The sequence below is a fragment of the Symphalangus syndactylus genome, chromosome 17, assembly GCF_028878055.3.
Source record: "Symphalangus syndactylus isolate Jambi chromosome 17, NHGRI_mSymSyn1-v2.1_pri, whole genome shotgun sequence".
Taxonomy (NCBI): domain Eukaryota; kingdom Metazoa; phylum Chordata; class Mammalia; order Primates; family Hylobatidae; genus Symphalangus; species Symphalangus syndactylus.
Genome location: NC_072439.2, coordinates 54731603 through 54752434, shown reverse-complemented (window position 1 = coordinate 54752434; position 20832 = coordinate 54731603).

The following is a 20832-nucleotide window of genomic DNA, read 5'->3' as shown; positions in this document are numbered from 1 at the left end:
AGTGCGAGTGCACGGCGTGGGACTGGCAGGCAGCTCAACCTGCAGCCCCAGTGCAGGATCCACTGGGGGAAGCCAGCTGGGCTCCTGAGTCTGATGGAGATGTGGAGAACCTTTATGTCTAGCTCAGGGATTGTAAACACACCAATCAGCACCCTGTGTCTAGCTCGAGGTTTGTGGATGCACCCACCAATCGACACTCTGTGTCTGGCTGCTCTGGTGAGGCCTTGGAGAACCTTTGTGTCCATACTCTGTATCTAACTGATCTGATGGGTACGTGGAGAACTTTGATGTCTAGCTCAGGGATGGTAAACGCACCAATCAGCGCCCTGTCAAAACAGACCACTCGGCTCTACCAATCAGCAGGACGTGGGTGGGGCCAGATAAGAGAATAAAAGCAGGCTGCAGGAGCCAGCAGCGGCAACCCGCTCCAATCCCCTTCCACACTGTGGAAGCTTTGTTCTTTTGCTCTTTGCAACAACTCTTGCTACGGCTCACTCTTTGGGTCCACACTGCTTTTATGAGCTGTAACACTCACCGAGAAGGTCTGCAGCTTCACTCCTGAAGCCAGCGAGACCACGAGCCCACTGGGAGGAACGAACAACTCCAGACGCGCCGCCTTAAGAGCTGTAACACTCACTGCGAAGGTCTGCAGCTTCACTCCTGAGCCAGCGAGACCACGAACCAACCAAAAGGAAGAAACTCCGAACACATCCGAACATCAGAAGGAACAAACTCCGGACACGCCGCCTTTAGAACTGTAACAGTCACCGCGAGGGTCCGCGGCTTCATTCTTGAAGTCAGTGAGACCAAGAACCCACCAATTCCGGACACAACTTGAATACCAAACGCAATACATTTATATGGATAGACGTAAAAGACGTTTATAATTCCAAAGTGAATAAGGTATGGTTTTGGTGGGGGGTGGGGAGGGAAGGGGGAGGGGGGTATTTCCAATTCTATTTCTTTAAGTTAAAGTGATTAGTTACAATTACCTCTAGTATCTTAAAAATACAGACTTGGGACTTCCTTAATTACTACATTTACTGACAAACTCGTTTTCTTGCCTTGAATGTAAATTTTAAGCAATGCACTTCAAAAATGTATTTGAGCAAGTTTAATTGGAAACTAAATGAAATATTAGCTGTTCAGGAACATATATAAATGGACCCGCACAGGAATGGAATGTAGCACTTCTTGACAAGTTACTAATTAATGTATTTTTACATGACACATTAACGAAAGCTTTTCTCTTAGAGGAAAAAAAGTTCAGAAAGAAAATATCTGTAAAATATATACCATCAAGATTTTTTCTGGTCCCAGATGCTACATGATAGTGTTCCCTTGAAAAATAAAGGAAAACCATGAGCTCCTGGCTTTGATACCACAAAGGAAAATACCCCCCCACAAGATCCAGATGGTTCTTCAGAGGAACACATGTAGGAAGGAGCATATCTTAGCACACGGTATGAATACACTGGGTTTTGAATTGTAGTCAACTGAACAGCATAAAAATTAATAATAAAACTAGAGTAAATAATTCAAGTAAAGAGTGTGAATGAGGTTGTCTTGAAAAGTCTTACTTTTTGTGTTTCCTTCCAATCTCCTAATTATATGAGTCTATGATTCTGAGCCTTAACATGAAACATTTGTGTATTGTTTGATTAGTATGGTACTAGGTGGGATGATCGTCTATTAAGAGAGAAAAGGAAGCAAAACCATTAAGAGTTCCAGGGGTACTCAATAGGTCTTAAGTCCTCACTCCCTTGAATTTTTTATTTGCAACCTAGGCAATATGTAACTTCACTCAGAAATCTGTTGCAAATGCATTAACTCATAATGTTAGTGTTTTGACATGTACACTTAGTCCAGATACCATTAGGTACTTTCAGAAAACTGACACTAGGAATTGGGGGATAGTTGTTTTAAGTGCACCACAGACTTTTTAAAAAATGCTGTTAAAAAAAAAATTTTGGGCCGGGCGTGGTGGCTCATGCCTGTAATCCCAGCACTTTAGGAGGCCGAGGCGGGCAGATCACGAGGTCAGGAGATGGAGACCATCCTGGCTAACACGGTGAAACCCCGTCTCTACTAAAAATACAAAAAATTAGCCAGGCGTGGTGGTGGGCGCCAGTAGTCCCAGCTCCTGGGGAGGCTGAGGCAGGAGAATGGCGTGAACCCGGGAGGCGGAGCTTGCAGTGAACCCAGATCGTGCCACTGCACTCCAGCCTGGGTGACAGAGTGAGACTCCATCTCAAAAAAATAAATAAGTAAATAAATTTTGTAAGCATTGCTTTTGCATTCAACATATTTAACTACACACTTATGTTTCAGTTATGCTTTAAATCAAAATTTTGCCTTGTGGGAATAAGTTACATATATTTAGTAATTACTATAACTTTCTATTTGTAAAACATTCAACTATTATTAATGAAGAAAAAAATCTAAGACTCAGTCATTATTCACATTTGAACACCAATTATAGATGGCTTAAAGATATGATAAAAAATTCTTACATATTTGAGTGACATGCCTATTTATTCCATGTTAATTTTTTTTTTTTGAGACGGAGTCTCACTCTGTCGCCCAGGCTGGAGTGCAGTGGCGCAATCTCAGCTCGCTGCAAGCTCCGCCTCCTGGGTTCATGCCATTCTTCTGCTTCAGCCTCCCCAGCAGCTGGGACTACAGGCGCCCGCCACCACGCCCGACTAATTTTTTTGTATTTTCAGTAGAGACGGGGTTTCACCGTGTTAGCCAGGATGGTCTCGATCTCCTGACCTTGTGATCTGCCCACCTCAGCCTCCCAAAGTCCTGGGATTACAGGCGTGCATGAGCCACCACGCCCGGCCTGCCATTACTTTTAATGGCAGTCTTGGACTCATAAAAAGGCTGCCCTTCTTATGCCCTTATATTTAAGTAACAGTGTAAGAACCTGACTTCAAGAGATTTACAATTTAGTTGGAAATGCAAATAATATATATAGCTAACCATAATAGTAAATATAACAATAGCAATAATAATAGGCCTTCCTGTATACTCAAGCACTGTGTACATGTAAAAAGGATTATCTCTTTTCACCCTTAAAATATGCATGATGATATTTGGCCATTGTATTCCCATTTTATAAGTGATGAAACTAAGGTACAGGGAGGTTAAGTAATTCACCCATAGTCACACAGTAGATACTGGGATTTAAAGGTAGGCTATTTGTCACTGAAGTGTATGCATTCAGCTACTATCCTATGATGAAAAAAAGCAAATACAGGGCACTGATAGTAACGTTAACTTTTAGTGGCCAGCACAGATTGAGTTTAGAAAGCGTTACTCCCAGAAGCCTTCCCTCAGGAGAGAAAATTCTAAGCCAGATATTGAAGTTATTGATAGTCAAAGAGTATTTCAGAAGCTTCTAAATATTCCACTTCTCTACATGGGCTTTTTAAAAATAGCCAATGATTTACATGTAACCTGAGAGAGAAAATCATTGGGACATCAGATCTGTTGAGTCTTAGACTCATAAACAAAAAGGTTGCCCTTATTATGTTTCCAGAGATTTTTATCACCATATGTAGAAAATCTCTATTTTCTTTTTCTTTAAGCCACAGGAAATTCAACAATCATTAAGAATGGGAAAATCTTTGGAAAAATTCCAGTTGAGGGCCACGGGCAGAAAAAGGAAAAAGAAACTTCTCATAAACATAAAATATGAAATCTCCCATCTGAGTAGAGACCAAAAAACCATCAGATTTGACTAAATAAATACCATATCACAAATGCTAAACCTAATTCTGGTAGCAATATGAAGGAAGTTGGGAGCTGATGGGTAAGACAGCTGTTAGGATTTACGGAGGAGAGACAATGAGACCCTGATTTATGAGATAAAGGTTCATTTAGGATATCCTTCTAAATTGAACTTCTGAGATTCACTTTAGGAAAGGGAGGAGACCCTTTCCTTCCCCAAGAAGAAAATGAGAGAAAGAAATAGAAGTGTAAGGAATTCACAGCTGATGTCCTCCAATGAAGTAGAAGAAGAAGGCTAAGATGGAGCAGAATTGGAAAGAGAGTATACAGAGAAAAAATTAGGATTGTCCTGTGCCAAGGAGGGCCCAGCTGCTCCTATAAATTATACACTTGTCATGGATCCAGTCAGTAGGCTTCCTGAAATTTATTTCATTAAGAATCACAGCAGGGGTATAGGACACAGAATATACCCAGCAGAATTGATCTGAAGTTGAGTGAGGAAACAGGGAGAAAAGAGCAAGAGACAGGAGGCCAGCGGGGAGAGGAGAAAGGAAATAATAATAATAAAAACGTACAGTGAAATGAAGAAGAGGAAGAAGTGGGAGAGGAAGGAGGAAGAGGGAAGCACAGGAGGGGAAATAGTGCCTGAACAGTATGTGGGGGACAGAGAAAGAGAAAGCAAGATACTTACACAGGCATAGGAAGAAAGTTTTGGAAATATCACTGAGCATAGCTTTTCTGTTATTTAGGTTTAAATCTGGGTGTGTTGGGAGGTGTCTGGAAGGTGGTGAGATGATGCAAGCTATGTAGTCATGTGGCCAATGTCCCTATTGAATCATATGTCATTGAGCTAAGTTCTCTATATGTGCCTTTTCACTTACAAGTACCTGTCAGATCCCAGGCCACCTAAACCTTCTTCCATCCCTAGAAAGTTTCTTGCTTCCAAAGTTAAGAATAAGTATTCAAGGGAACTCCTTTCTTACATTTCGTTTTAAAATATTTACTTCTCTTATCTCACCTACATGAAGCCCTAGTCCCTAGTCTTGAGCACTTTACAATACTTTCAAAAAGCATTTTTGTTAAAATACAGAGTAAAAAACATTAGTCCATCCTGGCTTGTAGAACTTTCTCTAATCATCCTTGTCTGATAAAAATTTCCTTTGCTGTCTTTGTCTTCAACGTCTCTGTTTTATTAAAGGCATGTCTTAGAACATTTACTGATAACAGACTAGAAATCCTGTATTACATGCCAGCTCTTCTACAATTTCCTTATATACTTAGCATTTTAAGAAAACAGGGAAATGAATATTTATAAAGCCTGGGGGTACACAAGTATCTTTAGAGCCAGTTGCTTAAATCTTTGGTCTTATACCATAATTATGAAACCATACAGGATTCCTATGATACCACCAAGAATAAAAATATGACATTATTTGAGTTATTTGTCATTATTACATCTATCATATGTCAATTACTGATTTTTGATACATCTGTATTTTGAATACATAAGCTTAATTCCAAGTAAGCAAATGAAAATCATGTGTAAGAATAAAGAAATACTGCTGTTTTTCTTATGTAAGTCACATCTTCCATCAGTTTACTCCTGGGATGTTGATCTCAATTATGTCCTTAGTATTTCACACTTTTTGAGATTAAAGTTAATTACAGTTGATGTCACCTTTCAGATTTTGGAATTTGTTTCTCCAAAGAGTTGGTGACAAGTTTTCACCAGTAGCACCGAAAATATAAACTAACTTTAAAAAGATGAGCATTAATTGTATCCATTTTTATAAATTATTCTGGTGCTACTTTTAGTTGAAATTCTTGTGGAAAAGCTGGCAGAATAAGTTAATTCCAGACAGTCTTCTTACAACAAGCCAAAATTTAGACATTCTTATGGAAAGATATCTGGGTAGCCAAAGACAGCACCAAATGAGTCAACCTAGTAAGAAGAAATAGTCCCATATATTGTTTATAAAATAAAATCAATATATAAACAGTTATTTGTAGTTACAAAAGAACCAACATAGAGACTAGGTAATGCTTCAGGCAAACAATAATCAGTTACTTCTTGATATACTTATGTTTTCAATGATAGAGTTTAGCAGAACCTCAGTATCTCAAATTAATTTTGCTTTTCTTCATTTTTCAGCCTTAGTTCTAGACACCTGATACTGCAGCTAAATATTTATCTTACAGATTTTCATAATGATAATAACTACATGAGTAAAATACTAATTTCCTCACTGGAAACATCTACTTTGAGTCTCACTCAAGTGAATGCACTTGAATGTGCATTCAGATCACCCAGGGGATTTTCCTAAAACACAGTTTTAAGTATGAGATGGGGCCAAAGCATTTGCATTTCTAACAAGTTCCCTTTGACATCCAAGCTCCTCATGCAGCCACTACATTCTGAGTAGCAAGGTTTTATGTGATCCTGCCTGCCATTGCTTTGTATGCCAATTTAAAAATGCTATAGCTGCTTCTGTCCAGGACTAACATGCCTGAAGGGTTTAGGAAACTTGAATCGTGACATACATGTGCCAGGCACTGTTTAGAATGCTTTTTATGGATTAGCTCATGGCACATGGTTAAACCCACAGGCTTGGAGAAGAGACAGAACTGGGTTCAAAGGTCAGCTCAGGCCACTTACAAGCTGTATAACTAAGATACATTGCCAAACTTCTCTTGCGTTAATGTTTCTATCAAATAATCCTTATATGACGATATAGCTGTGAGAATGTGTTCTTGTATGTAAAGTGTTTAGGACTGTGCCTAGCAAATAGTAAGTGCAAAATAAATGGTAGCTATAATTATTATGGTTATCATCATTATTATTAATAATAGACTCTTTTTTTTACATTAATGGGTGTATCTTGATAAGGAGGCATTTGGATGTAAGAAACCAAATCCATCAAAACCAGCATCAGCAAATATAGTGACTTTACTGGGTAAATAAAAGAGTACGAGCTCACAAGGAAGTGGGCATAGAAAACTGAAAATCAAGAATTTTGCCTACTCTCTCCACTCCACAGACAAAGGATCTCTGTTCTCTGCCTTTCTCTATTCAACTACTCACTTTTCTTTCCTTACCTCCTTTTCTTTTTCCTCCCCTCCCTTTCCTTTTCTCTGTTGACCAGTTCTCTCTCTTTCTGTGTGGACATGACTCAACATGGATACTCAAAACCTGGCCTTACATTCAATGATAGATTCCTGAGGAAAATCTGAATAGTATGGTTCAGTTCACTTTGGCCTGGAGGAGAAGGGGATGGGCCACGTGATCAGAGCCTTCCTGCCTTCCCCCAGGTCTGAGTGACAGACCTCAAGGGGGGGAAAAAAAAACAATGGTGAGCTACTCAGGTGATATTGGAGCAGAGAGGATCAACTAATGAGATAATTACCATCTCTGGTGTAGAAAGCAATGTGACCATGGATGTGATTGGTGGGTTGGAGGGGAGAGGAGAAAAAGAAGAGTTTCAAGAAATGCAACTGTGGCAGGCAAATTCCAGTGATGGAGAGTTGTACCTGTGACCATGCAGGAACTGGTGGGAAAAACAGTGCTCCCAGAGAGATGAACGCAGGCCCTGGGAGCCTGCTGCATTCTTCCACCTTGCTTTAGTGGAGAGATTGGTGAAAATTAACTGCCAAGGAGTACACTCAAGTAGAGGTCTCCAGAGAAAATGAAGAAACTGGGCAGAATGAATGAACTAAGGAAGGAGAAGGCCAAAAAATACTATTGTATCATCTATTTTGCCTTAGCCAAAGGTGTAAGGAGAAAAGTATGATAGAAAAAAAGAAAATAACCTTGGCATTTCTGCTGGGAAAGTGGAAGCCTTTCTTCAATGAAAGATAAGTTATGAGGTTCTGCTTCCATCACAAAAACCAGCCCCAGGGTATGTAATTGCTACTGGGACTCTATTAATTCAGTTGAGAGTAACCAAAGGGACATATTTATAGTAATTCGAGTCCCTGGAAATAAGGAGTTTGACATGAGCTTCAGAGCAGCAGAGAAATCGCATTTGGTTTACAGAATGAGTGTCTCAGGAGAAAGTGGAAAGCAAGGCTGGAAAAAGTTTGTGGTGATTGTGTTAACCAGTCCTGGGTAAAGGCTCTGTTTATTCTCTTCAGGCATGAAATATTGGCTGTCAGAGACATTAGTAAGATACCATGCAAGGTTATCGTCACCAAACAACATGGCAGATTGATGAGGGTTTGGTTTTGAAAATGTATGTGTGAAGGACAGTCATGGCAAGGGGGAGCTGAGCTTAACTACTGACTGAATTCTTTTCATTAGAGATAGGCGAAGATTGTCACCAGGGTGGGGCCACTCAGAGGTATACCCAACATAGATTTTACAAAGTCATAAACTGAGTGTGCAGGAAGTAAGGGACGGTAGTTTAGGAATGAAGGATAAGGTTGGTGTTCTTAGTTAACAAAAAGGAAAGGAAAAATTATATATAGTTGTACTGGGGAGGAAGGTCACCTTTATAGTATTCACCCAAGAGCATGTTATAATCAATGAAAGGGGAAATTAAAGAATGGGTGACATCTGCTGCTGGTAACATTTGCTCAAAATAAATGCAGGAAAAGGATGTGGGGCTCTAAGAGAAGGGAAGGACATGGAATAGGCATCTCAAGAGCAGATGGGGAAATAAAACAGTTGCCACTCAGGCCATGGTGGGAAAAGGAAAAGGGAAACAGACACAGCAGGTAGGATGAGTAAGAGGTAGTTCCGTAAATCAGCTGGGACTTTCTTTCCTTTTGAAGGAAAGAAGACAAACTCTCCCTACCTCAGAAAAGACCATTTTGATTAGAAGTACTTAGAGTTAGAATATGAGGGAGGGAAGGGAACCTATTTCGTTTCCTTCCTCATAGAAGGAAAGACTGTAGAAGAAATATAACATTATGAAGATGTAAATATACAATATTAAATACATTGTGTGTAAAAAGGTACTATGAGGAAATCGTTGTATGAGGAATATGGTATATAGTGATATATAAGGAGATGGATTAAGGAAATGAGCTGTAAATTTTTGGGCAATGAGGGGAGGCCAAAAAAAAAGGAGTAAGTGGTAAAAGAAAAGTTGGGCCTTAAAGAAACCTGTAAGAACTGATAAACTTCCTACAAGTCTGGATAAAGCAGAACCTAAAGATAAAACATGTAATAACTTAAGGCCTCAAAAGACTGATTATATGACTATAGCACCCTGAAATGAAAAGCACACACGTATGCGTACACGTGTGTGTGTGTGTGTGTGTGTGTGTGTGACAGAAGCAGGATTTAAAATGAAGGAAGGGAGACTTGCCTGGCTCTTTGGTAAGGGAAGCTGGAGGACTATTGATTATCATGTGGAACATCTAAAATTTGATTGGGAAAGCTGTGGCTTACTGCCAGGGTCACAGCACCAAAGAAAGAAAGCATTTAATTGTTATCAGACTTCCTCATTCTGGAAAGGAATGATGTGATGGCATTTTTAGAGAGGAAAGTGTTTCTAATTTAATGGCGTCAGCTACATTCCTTTTGTAGACTGCTCGAACAAACTGTTTCTTATATTTTTGGCTTATGTGAGCCTGTTAGAATGACAAGTATGATGAAATAAAAAGACTTACCAATCACTTTTAAAATGTATTTCATTTCTAACAAAAATGACTCAACTAAGTACCCAGGAATAGGATTTTTGTAAATACTGCAGAGATGTCAAACACACACGTGCACACATGCAAGCACATACACACATACAGAAAAACAGTTGCAAGCTTCCACACCCTAGAGCAATCAGTGTTAACACCTACTCAAGTTGTTAACTCAAGGTGCTCTAGGGTATGGTCCAAGAGATTTTTCCCCTTTAATTATATTCATGTGAATATATATTTATGTGTATATCGTAAATCGGGTTACATACATGGTTGCATTCTGCCTTCCTGTCAGTATAGATACATATCTTACCTTTTTCTAAAGGATGACAGGATACAAATAATATTAAGAAGGTAAAGGAACGAAAACTAGAGTGTACTGGCATTCCTAAACAGGAAAGACTGACACAACAGCAGAAAGCTTGATACTCAAAATACAGGGAAGCAGTGTAAAGGGAGGAAGAGAGCTAGATTTCCTTAAGAGATATCATGGTACAGCAATTAAGTTTAGATCAAGAATCTGAATTAGGTAAACCATAATTTTCTTTCCAGTAACAAAGATAAAGCTCTTAACCCTTAAGTGACTGCAAAATCTTTATATCCCAACATTCTCTGCTCAGAAGTTATCGGATGGAAAGGAATCGAAATGGTAGATGGCATAAATATGTAGTATTTTTACATAGTTCTAAATGAAACTTTAAAAAATCAAACATAAAAGACTTAGCATGTAAGATACAAAAATGAAAGAGATTATAGTGTGAATCCATTAAAAGAACAAAGATGAAAACATAAAGACAGTAAATAACACAAGGAACAAGTATGTAAAAATACATCAATAAGAAGTTGTAATAAGAGTCATTAAACCAACAACAAGACCAAAAAAATTCTTTACTGGAAAATATAAGGAAGATCCAAAGAGAAACTGAAAATTGGAAACAGGAAAGTAGACATAATGAAAAATAACAAATAGGTGTTTTTGAAAATAGGGTGAGCTAAGCTAAGTGGTTTAGGGTATAGTAGTTATTCACAGCCATTGCCAAGATGATTATAAAAATAACAGCAAATATTTAGTGAGCACTTACTGTGCCAAGTCCACAGCACTTTACATTTTTTTCCAATTTAATCTTCACAGATAATGAAAAGATGGTTATCTGCTGAAGAGTTACGGTTTTATAGAAATGGAAAACAGAAAAAAAGGAAACAGGAGAAAATAAAGGCATTGAGACAAAGGTAAGGATCATAAACTTAAAAAGGAATATATGGCAAGTTAAATACAAATAAATGTCAAAGTAAATCAATACAAATTAAAAGCTGCTGAATTTGACAATGAGGGTATAAAAAACTCATTAGCTACAGGAAATAAAACTAGGGCAAAGCAGAGATACCATGTAGAAATTTTTGTAAAAAAAAAATAACGGAAACTCCTAATTAAAACCAATATATGAAAACATGGCAGTTCTCCAAAAGAAGCATGTAAGGATAAAGTACCTCCTAATACCGAAACAGATTATAGAAAAAGATTTGGGAGCCAGATGGCTGAGATTATTGACTAGAGGAGTCACAGGAAGGGAGCTGGGAGGAGCAGGCAAGATGGAGGTTTAAATAAAAATTTACTGGGTATTATTAGAAGGAAAAGAAAGGATCAGAAGGTCCTAATCATGGGGATAAAGTCCTTCTGGGAGGGCAGAAATGTAGAAGCCTATAAATGAGTGAGGGAGACAGGAGGATGTGCCAAGTGGGAAAAACCACATTGTAGAAAGGATGAGTACACCACATCACAGAAAACAGAAAGAAAGAATTGAAGGGAAAAGAAAATGTAAGAAATTGATTTTCAGAGCCATGCAAATTGTTGGTTAAGGGTAGAGTAATAAATGCAAATACAACTAGTACTTTTAAATGCCACTTGTGACCCTAAATATGTAAGATAAAATATTACATGTGGAAAATAAACATTAAAAGTCAAACACTATTTCATTTGCTAAATTCTGGATTATGAGTAAATGGGATCCATTAGGCTCAAGGTACTGAAAATATTAGGGTTACTGCAATAGCTTTCTTGTGATAGTACTAAATTAAGAATACTAGAAGGGGCCTCAAGAAGGGGCTGTCTCTGGTGTATTTCCCTTAGGGGCACAAAGGCATCTAAGATGAATGACTGTTTCCTAGTCTAGTTAGTGTAAGCAACTCAGTGCTTTCAATGTGATGTGTGCTTTTACTCAATAATGAAATCTCAGTGCTGCATATTTTGTGCTTTACGGCAGTTAAAAATATCAGGACTTGATAGTGTAAACCTCTGTGAAAATGATTGAAGTTTCCCTTTTATCCTCAGTGGAGTGTGCCAACAATGATCTAATAATTCTGCATTCTTACCCAGTAACCCTTACATTTTGCTTTTCCAAACTCAGCAACTTGAGCTTCTAATATAGTTCTTAACACTTGCCTTTTCTCCTACTAAATTATTTTTTAAGTAGAGACAGCTAACAAGATAAGGTATTCTCTATGTAAATTTAGATTACTTTGCAGGAATGGTACAACAAATATTACTAGAACTCAAAACCCTTGGTACACAAATATCACAAGGCCGTAAAAAGTAGAATCAGGCTGGGCGCGGTGGCTCACGCACGCCTTTAATCCCAGCACTTTGGGAGGCCAGGCCAGGCGGATCAAGAGGTCAGGAGATCAAGGCCATCCTGGCTAACACGGTGAAACCCCGTCTCTACTAAAAAAAAAAAAAAATAAAAATAAATAAAAATAAATAAAAAATTAGCCGGGCATGGTGGCAGGCACCTGTAGTCCCAGCTGCTGGGGAGGCTGAGGCAGGAGAATGGCGTGAACCCAGGAGGCGGAGCTTGCAGTGAGCCGAGATCGCACCACTGCACTCCAGCCTGGGCGACAGAGCAAGACTCCGTCTCGAAAAAAAAAAAAAGTAGAATCAATCCTGGATTCTAGCCTTTGCTCCCACACTGCCTGATAATGAGCACTTAGCCTTTCTATGCCCAGTTTCTTTCTCTGCAAATTGGGAGTATTAATTTCTGTATCTACCCATCTCTTGGGATATTTTGAGAACTGGGTAATGGACTCGTACTTTGAGCTACTTGGAAAAACATATGTTATATAAATTTAAGGAAGTGTTGTTTTAAAACCTTGTACTTTGCAAGAAAACTATTTAGATATTTGAGATTCTATACCCAGTCAATTATATACTCTTTATATAGTATCTATGATAAAAGTGTTCCTTAAGTACTTGTTTTTACCATTTACTATATAAATACTTAATACCATGAAATCTGGATTATTATTTTATTATAGGCTACTTAGAATAGCCTTTGAAACACTATCATAAGGAAGTAGATAATATGAGTCTGCAGGCAGCACAGCAAAAATATTTTTTATTCTCTTTTTTCTAAATTGAAACTTTTATCATGTTTTCTTAGTGCTCAAAAAACTTACATTTTCTCCCCGTTTTATTTACACTAAGATTGTTTGAGGCTCTTTATAATAGTCCAAGACTTCCTTTCCAAACCCTATTCTTCTGTCGAGGCAATAGACTTTTATTTCCACATATTCTGTAATATTGTAGCCTCTCAATCTTTCTTCTCGACATTTATTCTCTTCACTATCCTCTCTGTCTTTTCAATTTTATTTGTCCTTCAAACGGAAGACCTAATGCAGTGGGAGTGCGTGTGTGTGTGTATGTGTGTGTGTGTATATATATACTTATATGTGATGCTTTATACTCAAGGATAAAAATAAACTGTTTATACATATATATTTTAAAACTTTCCTATAGTATTTCAAGATTTTATTTTCATGAGATTTTTTTTAAAGTGCTTAAACTGTCTCTTCTCCCACCTTAACTAATGCGACGTCCCCTACCTTATAAACAGAGGAACCTCTGAAGTGAGGAAGAAGAGGAGGAAAATAACAGATTTAATATCTACTAGCTTGTATTACTCTGTATGCTAAATGATAACTCCTCCATTTTTTTCCCTCAACATCCTAGTAGAATGAAAATGAATTTCTGATGGTGGAATTGTTATTTATTTATTTATTTATTTATTTATTTATTTATTTATTTATTTTGGCATGTACTGCCTATTATCCGTGGAGATTTGAAAACTCTATTCTTCAGTGGATGTTAATTTTTTTAAAAAAAGAAGAAATTATACCAATTTTTTACAGTCTTTTCCAGAAGACAGAAGCAAAAGGAGTACTTATTTTCTAGCTCATTCTATGAGGCCAGCATTACTCAAATACTAAAACCAAAGACATTATAAGAAAGAAAACCACAGGCTGGGCGCGATATCTCATGCCTGTAATCCCAGCACTTTGGGAGGTCGAGGTGGGCTGATCACCTCAGTTCAGGAGTTTAAGATCAACCTGGCCAATATGGAGAAATCCCATCTCTACTAAACATAAAAAAACTAGCTAGGCGTGATGGCGGGTGCCTGTAATCCCAGCTACTCGGGAGGCTGAGGCAGGAGAATTGCTTGAACACAGGAGGTGGAGGTTGCAGTGAGCTGAGATCGCACCACTGCACTCTAACCTGGGAGACAGAGTGAGACTTCGTCTCAAAAAAAAAAAAAAGAAAACTACAGACAAGTATCTCTCATGAACATAAATGCAAAAATCCTCAACAAAATATTAGCAAATAAAATCCATCCCACCACAACTAAGTGGGATTTATCCCAGGATTTGAACCAGGTATGAAAGGCTGGTTCTATATATAAAATTAGTTAATGTAATCCTGAGTATGAATAGGTTAAAGAAGAAAAAATCTCATGATCATATCAATAGATGCAGAAAGAGAATTTGACAAAATCCAACACTGATTCTTGATTAAAAAAAAAAAACCTCTCAGCAAACTAGAAATAGAGAATTTCCTTAAATTAATAAAGAACATCTACAAAATACTTACAGTTAACATCATACTTAGCAGTAAGAAACTTGAAGCTTTTACACTAAGATCAGGAACAAGGCAAAGCTGTCCGTCTCGCCGATCATTTTCAACATTATACTGGAAGTCCTAGCAAATGCAATAAATCAAGAAAAAAAGGTGGTGGGGAGGAGGGCGGGGGTGGTAATACATATTGGGCAGCAAAAAATAAAAGTCTTTGTTTGCAGGTGACATGATCATCTGGGTAGAAAATCCGAAAGAATCAACAAAAAATTCTTTGAGCTAAAGCAAGGTTGCAGGATACAAAGTTAACATATAAAAATTAATTGCTTTCCTGTGTAAAGAAGAAGTAAAGTTTGAAATTAAAAACACAAGACCTTTTACCTTAGCACTACCCAAAAACAAAATACTTAAGTATAAATCTAACAAAAAACGTGCAAGATCTCTATGAGGAAAACTATAAAATTGATAAAAACAATTTTTTAAAAAGAACTAAATAAGTGGAGAGAGCTATTCCTTGCCCATAAATAGACAGGTAAGTGTCAAGATGTCAGTTCTTACTAACTTGATCTATAAATTCAATGCAATCACAATCAAAACCTCACTAAGAAATTGTGAGGATATTAACAAACTAATTCTAAAGTTTATATGGAGGAGTAAATGACCTAGAATAGCTGACTCAATATTGTAAGATGAAAACAAAGTCAGAGGTATGACACTACCCAACATTAGCACTTACTATAAAGCTATAGTAATTAAGATAGTGTAGTATTGGTAAAAAAAAAAAAAAAAAATAGACAAATCAATGGAATAGAATAGAGAGCCCAGGGCCAGTTGCAGTGGCTCAACATCTATAATCCTGGCACTTTGGTAGGCCAAGGTAGATGGATTCCTTGAACTCAGGAGTTTAAGACCAGCCTGGACAACTTTACAAAACCATAACTCTGCAAAAACTACAAAAATTAGCTGGGTGTGGTGGTGCATGCCTGTGGTCCCAGCTACTTGGGAGGCTGAGGTGTGAGGATTACTTGAATCCAGTAGGTCAAGGCTGCAGTGAGCCATAATTGCACCACTGCATGTCTGAAAAAAGAGAGAGAGAGCGAGAGCCCAGAAATAGACTCACATAAATGTAATCAACTGATCTGTGACAAAGGAGCCAAGGCAATACAATAGAGAAAAGACAGTCTTTTAAACAAATGCTGGTGAAACAACTGGACACTCATATGCAAAAAAATGAATCTAGACATAGATCTTACGCCCTTCATAAAAATTAACTCTAAATGGATCATAGACCTAAATGTAAAATGCAAAACTTTTAAAAGATAACATTAGAGAAAATTTAGACAACTTTGGGCATAGTAATAACTTCTTACAAGGCACAATCCATGATATGATGACTTTATTAAAATATAATTGATATGATGGACTTTATTAAAATATAAAATTTCAGTTATGCAAAAGACTCAGTCAAAAGAATAAGAAGACAGGAAGAATCTGGGAGAAAGTATTTGCAAAAGGCATATTTGATTAAAAACTGTTATCCAAAATATAAAAATAACTCTTAAAACTCAACAATAGGAAAGCAAACAACCCAATTACAAAATGGGCAAAATATCTCAATAGACTTCTTATCAAAAAAGATATTCAGATGGCAAATAAGCATCTAAAAAGATGTTCAACATCATATATCATTAGGGAATTGCATGTTAAAACAATGAGATACCACTACACATCTAGTAGAATGGCCAATACCCAAATCACTGGCAACACCAATGCTAGAGAGGACGTGGAACAACAGAAGTCTTATTCCTTGCTGGTGGGAATGCAAAACAGTACAGCCACTTTAGAAAACAACTTAGCAGTTTCTTATACAACTAAACGTACTCTTACTGTAAGATCCAGTGATTGCATTCCTTGGTATTTACCCCAGTGAGTTGAAAACTTATGTCCATGCAAAATATTGCACATGATTGTTTATGGCAACTTTATTCATAATTGCCAAAACTTGGAAGAACCAAGATTTCCTTCATTAGGTGAATGGATAAACTCTGGTACATTCAGACAATGAAATATTATTTGATTCTAAAAATAAGTGAGTTATCAAGCTATAAAAAGACGTAGAGGATCATTAAATGAATAGTAATAACTAAAAGAAGCCAACCTGAAAAGACTACACACTGTATAACTCCAACTAAATGCCAGTCTGGAAAAGGAAAACCTATGGATCCAGTAAAAAAGATCAGTGCTTACCAGGGGTTAGTGGGGAGAGAGGGATGAACAGGCAGAGTGCAGGGGACTCTTAGGTATCATCTGGTATGATACTATAATGTGGATATATGTCATTATAAATTTTTCCAAATCTATAGAAAGTACTACACCACAAGTAAACTCTAATGTAAATTATGGGCTTAAAGTGATAACCATGTGTCAGTGTAGATTCGTCAAAGATAGCAAATGTACCTTTTTGGTGCAGGATGTTGATAGTGGAGGAAGTTGTGTGCATGTGGGGAACAGGGAGTAAATGAGAGCTCTCTGTATTTTACGCTCAATATTGCTGTAAAGGTAAAACTACTCTAAAAATAAAGTCTATTGAAAAAATTTGAGGACAATTAACCCAAAATTATTTTTGAGTATTCCCTTTACATATTATGAAGACCACCTTAATTTGCAATATACTGTTAAAATAGTAATAAAGCTAAAAAATAATATTAACGCATAAGGGGTAAAAGGAAGCAGGGGATGAGACATTAAGGTATGAAAGATTTAAGCAAATTTTGGAGAGTGGTGTTAATTGATGTATCAGAAAAAAAGAAAACTATATCTTGAAGTTGAGAACTTCCACAGGAAGTGAATGAATTTGCATCTAAAAGGGTCATCATTTGTAAATGCCAGGTACCAAAAAAGGGTGTGAGAACAGGAAGATTGGTTGAAAGACTATATACATGGTGAAGGAAGAGAAACCTAGGTTTAGTTTGGAACTCCAGGTCTCCACCTTCACTCTTCACAGGAAGGAAATTATCTCTCTCGACCATTCCTCCTCTCTCTACTTACTCTCTACTTACCCAACTCTGAAACTCTGAACCAGGAGACCTGAGGTTAAATAGAAGACTGTGGTGATATCAGGTCTGAAAGCATGAAGATTTGGTAAGAAACTAGTATGAGCTGACGGACCTTTGGCCTCTTTGTAAGCACACTAGCAGGCAGCACATATACACTCCATCCCTTCCCTCACATCTCCAACTCCCACCCTAAGCAGATGATTCACTGATTCTTCTCTAGTGATCCAAAGGGCTCTCCTTTCAACCCCATTCTTTACTCAAAAGATGCCTTTCCAGATACTGGCAATCCTCAGTTTCAAATCTAAATACATAGCCAGGAGTCTCCAGTCATTTGAGGAAGGCCTTCAGTCTGAAAGGGTAAATTGAAACAGATGAACCCCCAAAAATGAACATAAAAAAACTGAAAGGGACAAAGAGAAGTAATCAAAGAAAAGTGTAACAGAAAAATAAAACTATAATAGCTTCAGTGAGTAAGAAGACATTATGCCAACAAAAGAAATATTATATCATAAAAAGTGATAAAATAATAAAAATCTACTGGTTATCTTATGTATAATAGTATACAGTTAAAATTTTTCCATAGGCATACTGGAATATTTATTAAAAGAAGTATCATCTAGGTAGAAAAAAGGACAGAGTGTCATGAAGTAGTATGTAAAAGAAAAGAATTTGAATTCAAACCAGGAGGTCCAACATTCAAATGGTAAGTGCTCAAGAGACAACAGAGAAAATGGAGGGGAGGAAATTTAAAAACATGAACTCTCAGAGTACAAAAGACTAAGAAATGATTGGCACAGGACATTAAAAAAAATCAAGTCACATCCTTGCAAAAGTTCAGAAAACAAGGTTCGAAGAGGATTTTCTAAGAGTTTCCAAAGATGGGGAAAAATATACACGCAGAGAAATAAAAATAAGTGTCATTGGCATTGTCAGTAGCAGCACTGATTGTTAGAAGAAAAAGAAGCAATGCCTTAAAGTTCTGAAGGAAAATGCTTTCTGAACCTAAAATTCTATGCCCAGCTAAGCTATCATTCAAATGTAAGGAGAGAAGCTGGGCACCATGGCTCATGCCTGTAATCTCAGCACTTTGTGAGGCCGAGGCAGGTGGGTCACCTGTGGTCAGGAGTTCGAGGCCAACCTGGCCAACATAGTGAAATCCCATTTCTACTAAAAATACAAAAATTAGCCTGGCGTGGTAGCGTGCACCTGTAACCCCAGCTACTTGGGAGGCTGAGGCAGGAGAATCGCTTGAACCTGGAAGGTAAAGGTAGCAATGAGCTGAGATTGCACCATTGTACTCCAGCCTGGGCGACAAGAGTGAAACTCCTTCTCAAAAACAAACAAACAAAAGCCCCCCCAAAACCCACCACCACCAACAACAAAAATGAAAACAAAACGTAATGAGAGAATATTTTCAAAAATACAATGTCTCAAAAATAAATCTTTCATGAGTTTTCCCTTAGAAGCTACCAAAAGATGTAATTACAGCAAAATTAGAGAATAAGCTGAGACAGAGGAAGACATGGGATCCAGGAAAGAGGTGATCCCAGGAGACTAGTAAAAAAGGTTAGAATTACCAGAAAGTACCAGACCCAGTGAGAAATCAGTCTAATTTAGACTAAGAAGGATAGATGAATGCAGAGGATGGTCTAGATGAAAAGCCCATAAGACTAACATATTATCTGATAAGCAAATTTTTGGAAAAATTACTACTAAATATTTGGAGGTTAGGGAAAATAATTTGCCATAAATACATAGTAAGTTAAGCCATTTTTTTTAAAGTCTGTTATTAATTCCTAGGTGAAAACTTGTACATGATAGGGTTGGAAATACAGTGAACAGTAATTGCATACATATAATGAAGTAAAGCTAGACTGAGAATTTAAAATATGGTTTATTTAGTTTGTGAAGTTAGAGAAAAGGACATGATTTGGGGTGGTGCAAAAGAGGTAAACCCTCAATACCTAAAAGAAGCCAATAAATAAGGCATGTAATTAAAAACAAAAACGAACAAACGAACCTAGGAGCATTACTGAATATTACAAGAAAGCAAACCTGAAGAAAGAACTTTAAACATTGAAAGTGTTTTTTTGTTTTGTTTTGCTTCTGGGAAGAAGAATTAAAAGTCTGATGGACTTGATCAAGGAATTGCTTTTTTGACTATGTCTTTTAGCACTATGTGTTTGTTGTACTTGCTTGCATAAGTGGCTCTTTTAAAAAATGATAATAATAATAAAGTGTAGATTTCATTTTTAAAATTGAAGACTTTTGTGAATCTTTAAGACAGCATTAGTATGCTGTGTAAAGAAAGTAATTTTATTTCTGACTATTCAATACTCAACAGTGATTCAGGGTCAGTCATCATGAATGTCAACTTTGGTCATATAAATAGAAACTACGTAAGAGACTGTAATGGATATGTATTTAATCTAGGGCATAGGTTTTAGAAAGCTTATTTTTTCTCCTGATAAGTGATTTATCTATTTTTTTACTTTATTGTAGAAAATTAAATCAGCGAAATAAGGTTTTGAATTAATTTAGCTATAAAAATTTAAATTAGAAGAGACTCATTTTGATATTTCTTAAGGATGGAGTCCATTTTGTTATTATGAATCATTGTAGTGCTACTGATTCTTTGTCAGTTCTGCATAAAGTATTTCTAAGGTTGTGTCTATAACTGAAAAATACAGTCAGCCCTCTATATCCATGGGTGCTGCATTAATGGATTCAACCAACCAAGAATTGAAAATGTTTGGAAAAACATACCACAAAACTTTAAAAAGCAAAACTTGAATTTGCCACACCGAGTATACTACATTGAATCCACACTAATGAAGTGATGTGTGGGCATTATATTAGGTATTATAAGTAACCAAGAGATGATTTAAAGTATACAGGACAATGTGCATGAGTTACATGCAAATACTACACCATAAGGGACTTGAGCATCAGTGGATGTTGGTATAGGGGTTGGGTCCTGCAACCAATCCCTCATAAATCCCAAGCAATAAGTATATATGCCATTGGAACGTGGTTCACTGCTATTTTAATCACATACCATGTTTTCTTAACTCATCTACTTACATAAAATGTGTTTTGTGTGTGTGTGCATGTGTGTGTTTGTTTGTTTGTTTTGTTTTTTTTAGCCAGAGTCTCACTCTATTGCCCAGGCTGCAGTGCAGTGTTGCGATCTTGGATCACTGCAACCTTGGCCTCCCGGGTTCAAGGGATTCTCATGCCTCAGCTTCCCAAGTATCTGGGATTACAGGCGTGCACCACCATGCCCGGCTAATTTTTGTGTTTTTAGTAGAGATGGGGTTTCACCACGTTGGCCAGGCTGGTCTCGATCTCCTGACCTCAAGTGATCCTTCGTCCTCAGCCTCTCAAAGTGCTGGGATTACAGGCGTGAGCCACCGTGCCTAGCCAATACGTGAAAAGTTTTGTACTTTGTTGTATCTGGGTCATGTGGGAATTAGATTTTACAGACTGTGTCTTTATAAAAAT